The sequence below is a fragment of the Antechinus flavipes genome, chromosome 1, assembly GCF_016432865.1.
Source record: "Antechinus flavipes isolate AdamAnt ecotype Samford, QLD, Australia chromosome 1, AdamAnt_v2, whole genome shotgun sequence".
NCBI classification, from domain to species: Eukaryota; Metazoa; Chordata; class Mammalia; order Dasyuromorphia; family Dasyuridae; genus Antechinus; species Antechinus flavipes.
The window spans coordinates 164710200-164718880 of record NC_067398.1 but is presented as its reverse complement, the minus strand read 5'-3'; positions in this window follow the sequence as shown (position 1 = coordinate 164718880).

Below are 8681 nucleotides of genomic sequence, written 5' to 3'. Positions count from 1 at the left end.
TTTACGTAAGTTCCCTGCTAATGGCCAGAATAGACACCTTCTTTTCTTCAAACATATCAGTCCTATTACCAGTTCTTCACTTGTGCTCATGGCATTCCCCATAACTGGAATACTTTCCCTCTTCCTGTCCTTTCTGCCTATAGAAATCCAATCCAACTTTTAAGACTCAATTCAAGTCAAACCTCCACCATGGAGCCATCTTAGATAATTGTAACTAGGTGATACAGCAGCATGCTGGACCTGGACTCAGGAAGACCTAGCCTGTAACACTTATCAGGTGCGTGAGTCTGGGCAAGTCTCTTAACTTCTTTGTGACTTAGTTTCCTTATTTGTAAAATGGAGATAATAACAATGCTTCCCTCCAAATGAGATATTTGTAAAGTGCATAGCCTAAACATAGAAAGCATTTAACAAACACCTGTTCTCTTCCTTTGTGAAGGCAAAATGGGGTATTGCTGAAAGCATTGTATAAATGCTCATGATTATTATTAACTGAAGCTCTTGTGACTCTTTCCTTTTGATATCCTACTGTCCTGATCCTTCAACTGCTAGTATCCTAAATGTTTAAATCTATTGTAAGAGAGCACAACTCTGCTGGGCTGGCCATATTGTTTGAATGCCAAATGTACATTTGCCAAAAAGATTATTTTATGGAGACCTCAAACAGGGCAAGCACTCACAATGTGGTCAGAAAAAGCAATATAAGGACACTGTCAAAGTCTCTTTTAAGAAGTGTAGAATCGATTGCTCGACATGGGAAACCTTGACATAAGATTGCCCAGTATGGCATGCCCTCATCAGAGAAGGTGCTGTATTCAAGGAGCAAAGTAATTAGCCCAAAGGAAACAGGAGATTCACAAAATTAGAGAAGCCATCCCAAATGTCCACGGGGACTATTAGTATCCCATCTGTGGCAAAGCATTCTGAGCTTTTATTGGTCTGATCAGCCACAGCCCAATTCTAATATAGTCATGTCATTTTGGTCCTCTCTGAGAACAAAGGACAACAACCAATCCTAAATGTCCATAACTATCTTGTATCCATTCTGTATATGGTTATTCTGTATGTGTATATACATATATATGTAAAATCATATATGCAATGCATTTTGGAAATCTTAAGGTACTGTTCAGATAGAAGCTATAATAATTATTAATCAATAGATCAACTGACAATATTTCTCTTGGTTTGCTGAGGACATGAGGGTGTCCTCATTGTACATATTGGATCCCATAATACAAAAAAACTTCCTGAAAGAAGGAATTGTTTCATGTTTTTATCTTAGTATTTCTACCATTTAGCACAATGCTTGGCACACTGTAGGTGCTTAATAAATGCATGTTGATTATAGAATCACAGCTTTAGAACTGTAAGGCAATTTAGATCTCATCTAGTCCAACTCTCCTCATATTACACAGCAACAAAATGAGACTGAGATAGGGAGAAATGACTTTTCAAAGTAACACAGGAATATATTGCAGCTTGAGGTTAAAACAGTTTTTCTTACTCTAGATTTAGAGGGTTTTTTCCTGGCCATGGGATGACCAGGTCTTGTTTATCATTCTTTTGCATGTACTTGACTTATCTCTCCAAATAGATTATAAACTTTTAAAATGCAGATACTTGGTTTTATACCCTCTTCTTTCCCCAGCTCTACCCCATGTGATGGAGAGCACCTAGCAAAGATTCATAGAGACAGTATATTATTGTAGTGTAGTGCCATCAACTTGGAATAAAGAAAACGAGTTCAAATCTCACTACAGACACTCATTAGTTCTGTGACCCTGAGCAACTCACTCAAATTCTCTGAGCCTTAGTTTCCCTCATCATAAAATGGGGATAATAACATACTTAATTCACAGAGTTTGTGAAGTTGTGTAGATCAAATGAGATCTTATATGCAAGGTATTTTGTAAATCTAAAGGTGCTGTACAAGTGGAAACTATTATTAATTAATTAATTATTCAATAGATTGATCGATGATAATATTTCTCTTGCCTTGTTGAGGGCATGCTCACTTCCAAGCATGACCAGGCTTGGTGCTATTGATATGTATAAGTGGTTCTGGAGCATGGGTCCAGTGAGTCCTTGGGGAAAGGAGTGAAAGCAGATTATATAAGTGGCTTTCCTCCCTGTCCTACCCTTTGCATCTGGACTTCCCATATTATTATTTTTTTATACCTCTTAAGTCAACTCAACAGAATTTATATATCCCAGTCACCATGAAGAAAGGATAGACCCTGTCCTCAAGGAACAACATTCTGATAGGGGAATACACAGAAAAGGAAGCTAAGGTGGGGGGGAGGGGGGAGAGAAAGAGATGAAAGTACTAAGCTAGGGCACATGGTAGATAAAATCCAGAAAATAGCCTACAGAGGAATGAAGATTTGGCTGGCCTGGACATTTTTCTTTAATGGAGAGTCTAGGAGGAACTATCCAATCATAGAGAGAGACCAAAGTGGATGAGAGTTCTTCCATTGTGGGAATTTACATTGTGTATTTCAGTCACCTGTATATCTTTCCCCTTTTACTACACCATAAATTCTGTGGGGCAGCACCCATGTCTTATCAAAACCTCATCCCTAGCATGCTACTCTCTGTAAACAGTAGGTATTCAATAATATTTGTTAAATAAATGAATGTTTTTTTAACCTGCTTCTTGTAAGTTAGTAGCTAGGAAAGCTTCACAACTGAAGTCAAATGGAAAATTAGCACTAAATTGGAAACTGACAGTTTGTTTATTTCTATATTTCAGTAACAGAAAAACGAGCCTTCATTTTTAAAGATAGAACTGAATTTAGGTCAGAGTCCAATTTTATCATTTTGACAGATTCATATAGGGTAAATCTGGAATTTGCTGGTAAAAAGTTTTAGTTTAAGGCCAGAGACCTAGTTGTTGATGCAGAAATGGTTGTCAGATCTAGTGTTGCTAAGTACTTCTGGAGTTTGAGGGAATTTTAGGTTGTTTTTCAGGCCTTAATGCTAAATATCATGTATGTGATGAAAATCAGAAAGAATTTACTCAACCTAATATACATATCAGACAGGTTTAGGAAAGTTGTCTTTGAATGGGAAGCAAAAGTCTTTCAAAAAACAGAATTTCCATTGAAGGGAACTGTGTGAGCAAAGAAAGTTTTTTGACTGGAAAGGGTCTTGTATATACTGGCTGTGTGTATATGAAAATGAAGATGCTGAAATATATTGATTAGTCTAAGATTTGAACAGTATTACAAAAAAGGCATAATAATACTTTTGAGGAAGGAAAAAATCTCCAACAGAAGACAGCTATAGCAGATGGAAGAAGCTCAGTGGGGAAGATGAAGTTCAGTAGCAGATGGTAGGAACATCTGGGTAGAGAAGCAGGAAATGGGATCTTTGTAGGCAGTGAAGAAAGACAGTTAAAGAGGTGGTATGGAACAGCAATTAGGCTCTTATAGGACTTTTATAGGATCTGTTTTCTTCCTGACCCATTTCATGATTCAAAAAATCCTAATTGATGAAATACTTTACAAAACATCCTTGAGTAAATGTTAACCTATTTACTGCACTTATGACAGGCTTTGGAGTCTGGAGAATGTCTCAGGATTTTAAATAGGAATCAGAAATTCAGGCCATAAGCAAACTTTAAAAGATTTTCTTTCTTTCTTTCTTTCTTTCTTTCTTTCTTTCTTTCTTTCTTTCTTTCTTTCTTTCTTTCTTTCTTTTTCTTTCTTTCTTTCTTTCTTTCTTTCTTTCTTTCTTTCTTTCTTTCTTTCTTTCTTTCTTTCTTACCATTAAGTCCTTTATGGACACCTAGGTGGTACTATAGCAGAAAAAGTGGGTCTAAAGTTACAAGGTCTATTCTTCCTAAATTCAAATCTGACTTCAGAAACTTACTAGTTGTATGACTTTGAGTAAATCACTTAACCCTGTTTGTGTCAGTTTCTTCATCTGTAAAATAAACTGGAGAAGGAAATGGCAAACTACTGATTATAAACCCCAAGAAAATCCCAAATAGGATCATGAAGAGCTAGAGGCAAATGAAAAAAGACTCAACCACAACAATATCATTTTTCATATTGCATTCTAGAGGAAATATAATTTTTAGGGGGGATGAGATTGCATGTGCACATATATATGTTTGTTTTTGACATGGCTTGATTTGTGTGTCGTAAGTATATAAATTTGGCATCTCAAAGGAAAATGGATTGAAGAGGGAAGACTGGAAGGAAGGAAAGGATAGACTAGTCAGGATGATCTTGCAAACTATATTTATATAATTCTGATTACCCAAAGCAGCCCAAATTAAATCTAGGAGAGGGAAGAAAACTTGTACTATAACCATAGTTTTATATTTTAAATGAACCAGAAGGAATATTATCTTGAATCATTTCCTGAAAAGAACAATGACTGCTTATTAATGTTATGTACAATTAGGAGTTTCACTCATTTGACTTTTTTAAAGAAGATATTTGCAGCAGTGAAAACCAGTTCCCCTATAAATGCCTCTTCCCTTTCCACACAAAAAATGATAAAAATTGAGCCTCTATGTAAATGTGGCTAAAAGAAAAGAAAAAATAGTGTAACCAAAATAGTGTAATCAAATCAATGTTTTACAAGGAATTCCATAAATATGTATTTCTTGACAGATGTGAAAGTGTAAGCAATGAATTTGGACAAATTGGAAATTGACATATTGCTTATTTTCATGTGCCAGCAACAGAAAAATAATCTTCCATTTATAAGGATGGAGATGAATTTAGATTCTATCCTAGTTTTTAAAAAAAGTTATTTTGACAGGTTCAGATGTGGGAGAGTTGACATTTACTGTTGAAAATGTTTTTCCAGGCTTACCTAACATATGGCCTATGGATATTAGGAGGAATTTTCTTTTTAGTACAATAAGAAGGTGGCTTATAAGTTTGATAGATGATGGTTATATTATAAGCCACTTCCATCCTATGGAACCCACTAAAGCTACCAGGATATGTTTGATTTCCACTCTGAACCTCATAGAGTATTTTGTTTTGTTTTGTTTTGTTTTGTTTTGTTTTGTTTTGTTTGTTTGTTTGTTTTTGCAATGTTCTTTTCACAGAGAATTGTGCATGAGAATTAACCCAGTATTAAATTGTAAGACTCCTGACTGTGTTATACCTAAACTTCGTATCTCCATCAGCACTTAGAAAAGTTCTATACACATACTAAGTGGTTAATAAATGTTTCTTGAATGAAAAAAAGATTTTTTCCTAGACTGAGAGAGTGAAGCCTTACCTTCAAGAATTTGAGATCCAGCATATCTCTGTAGAATGAATGTATCATCACAAAGTTCTATTCTAAAATCTCATAGTAGTGTATCAAAGATACTGTACCAATGGAACGTGAGCTCTGGTAGGTTTTGCCATTCTTTATTAGCTTTGAACATGATCTTGTCAACTGAACAAGTCTTTTTCTAAAATTTAATTTTAAAAGTTTAGTTTAGGTAAGGAGAAGTTTGTCATTCATCTGGCCCCTTAGTGATGAATCTTTGTACATGGAAACCCATGAAACAAACACTTGGATATTGGTACTCTAAATATGAGGTTCTTGTCTTATGACCACCAAGTGACTGTTCTTGATCTTTTAGGTATAAATAAAACCAGGAAAAAAAAAAAGGAAATTACAATTAAGCTGAAGATTGGCTAATAGGTTCTCCTTGTAGAACCAAGCAGAAAGAATCAGTGGAATTTGAATTTTATTGTGCACTCAAAGGCAACAACAACATGATTCCGTGGGATGTTTAGTCATCATTTATTGCAATGATCACTATTTGTATTTGCAGAGAGGCCATCATGCAAATTCTTGCTGCTATATACTAGTTTGCCTTGTAGAAGATGCAGTAGAGAAATTATAAAAAGAATAATACTAATAAGATAATACTAATTAAAGCACCAATTTACTTTGATACTTGTTGACTTCAACAAAAAGGTGGGAATGGGAGGAGAATGGCAAAAACATTTTTGGAAAGATGGATTAAGGAAAAGTAATGAGCCAAGTCAAAGGGTTTAATACTTGACTGATACTCTATATTATGAAGCACTGGACATGATAAATATCAAATATTGTCACAAAAATGAAATTAACTATATTACATTTTATTATTTTAATGTTTATTTCCACATTAGCTATGTTAGGGAAAAAAAGCAAGAAAAATAATTAAATTTGTAGTCAGAGTCCATCAGTTCTTTATCTGGAGATGAATAGTATTTTTCAGCCTGATTCCTTTGGAGTTGTGGAGAATCATTGTGTTAATGAGAATTGTTATTTAATTGAATATTGTTCCAACATTGCTAGTTATTATGCACAATGTTCTTTTGGTTCTGCTCATTTCATGTTGCATCATCAGTTCATACAAATCTTCCCAAGTTTTCTGAAGCATCCCCTTCATCATTTCTTAGCACACAATGGTATTCTAATGTATTCAGTATATGATTAAAACAACAACAACAACACTGAGTGCAGCTTGTTTCTGGTGGATGAAATGCTAGATGGGTGAAGGTAGATCCTAAGTTCAGACCCTGCCTCTGTGGGTCTTTCCAGCTCAAAATATAATTCTATTATTCCCTATTTGTACAGTTCTGATCATTGAAAATGGTCCATATTCAGTAATTGGAAGTAATTGACAAAATAAATCAAGGGGACTCTAACCAACTATGGGAACAAGAGAAAGGGTTGGTTATTGTCTTTCATGCTTGAAGAGGATCAAAATGACATCACTATGTTAGAGGCAAGTTACAGTGTGTCTGTCTGTAGCTGATCAGACCAATATGGGCATGGAATGCTCTGCCACGAGTCATAAACAAATAATCTCTGTGAACATTTGGGGTGTCTTTTCTAATTCTGTGTATTGTGTGTTTCTTCTGAGCTAGTTCAATTCTGTTTTGCTCATAGAATACAGCACCTTCTTTGATGAAGATACACCATGTTGGGCATTCCTATGCCAGCTAGTGTCTCCCATGGCATTCAAACAATTCTAAAGTTCTTAAGAAACCTTGAGAGTGTCCTTGTATTGCTTTTTCTGACTACTTTGTGAGAGCTTGCCATGTGTGAGTTCTCCACAAAATAATCTTTTTGGCAAGTATAAATTTGGTATTTGAACAATTTAGTGGTCAGTCCTACTGTGCTTGTGCTCTCTATAATAGAATTAGAATGTTTAGTGATTTAGTTTGAAAAAAAAACTTCATTATTTTATCTTATTTTACCAGGTGATATTCAGAATCTTTCTAAAGCAATTCAAATGGAAGTTTCCTAGCATGCCACTTGTATGCTGTCCAGGTTTCACAGGCATACAACAGTGAGGTCAGTACAACAGCTCTGAAGACCTTCAGTTTGATGGTTAGTCTAATACCTCTCCTCTGCCACAATTTTCCTTGGAACCTCCAAAACACTAAACTACTTTTGCCAATGTGTGTGTCAATCTCATTATCAATGTGGACATTCCTGGAAAGTATACTGCCAAGATAAGAGAACTTAGCCATAGCATTCAAAACTTTACCATTTGATATAACTGATGATCCACATATGAATGTTTTATAATTTCTCAAATTATGGGCATCCTCTTAGTTTCCAATTTTTAACCATTTAAAAAATAGCTGCTATAACTAGTTTTGTATCTATAGGTCCTTTTCTTTTGGTCTTCTTGGGATATAGAGTTAGTAGTTCTAATATCAAATCAATGAGAAGATACCGTTTTAGCTCTTTGGAAATAGCACCAAATTGTTCTCCAAAACAGTTATCCACCAATAGTGCTTTAGCGTATGTATTTTCCCATAGGCCTCCCCAGCATCATGATGGCTAATTTATGGAGTTTGTCCATCAATATGTAAATCTGAGACAGCCTAAATGGTCAGTGATAGGCTCAGACTTAAACATGAGGAAACCAGCACACTGGATTGAAAAGCTCTTTTAGTAGCCCCAAACATCTCTTGGGCAAGCAAAAGTCCATCTTTTTCATATTAATATTTTACTAACGTGACTTTAAGACTGGATAAAAAAAAGCTATAGTGTTTGAACAATATAAAATGAGGATCATGCAGATGTCAGTGGTGACAAATATGGTGAGTGTGAGCAGGCAGCAATATATAACAGATAAAAGAATTAATTAAAAGAATATTATGAGGGAAATGTAAGATCAAAATTGAAGATAGGCTAGTCTTGTAATAAGAGTGAGTTATATCAGGTGCACAGCCACTGATGAACTCATTTCAGAAGAAAGTGAGAAAGGTGGGTAGATTCTCCATGGTAAACTTATAGAGCATGTATAAAAGGGGCATAAGACATAAAGGCATGATTGGGTTAAAATCTGCAGATTTTCGTCTTTGGATGGAATACTTAAATAAATGAGATCATAGGACCACTTGAATATTGAAATAAGGTGAGTGTTTTATAGCCATTGTCCTTCTAGTTGGGCTAGTTAAGCTAATTTAAATTAGTTAAACTTTGTTATTGTTGTTCAGTCATGTCTGACTCTTTCTGGCAAAGATAGGAGAGTGGTTTGCCATTCTTTTCCTTCTCTAGCTCATTTTACAAATGGGAAACTGGGGCAAACAGGCTTAAGTGATTTTCCCAGGATCACACAATTAGTATATGTTGCAGGCTAGATTTGAGTTTCCTGACTCTGATGCTCTATCCAGTGTGCCACTTAGCCACCCAATGTAAATTTTAGG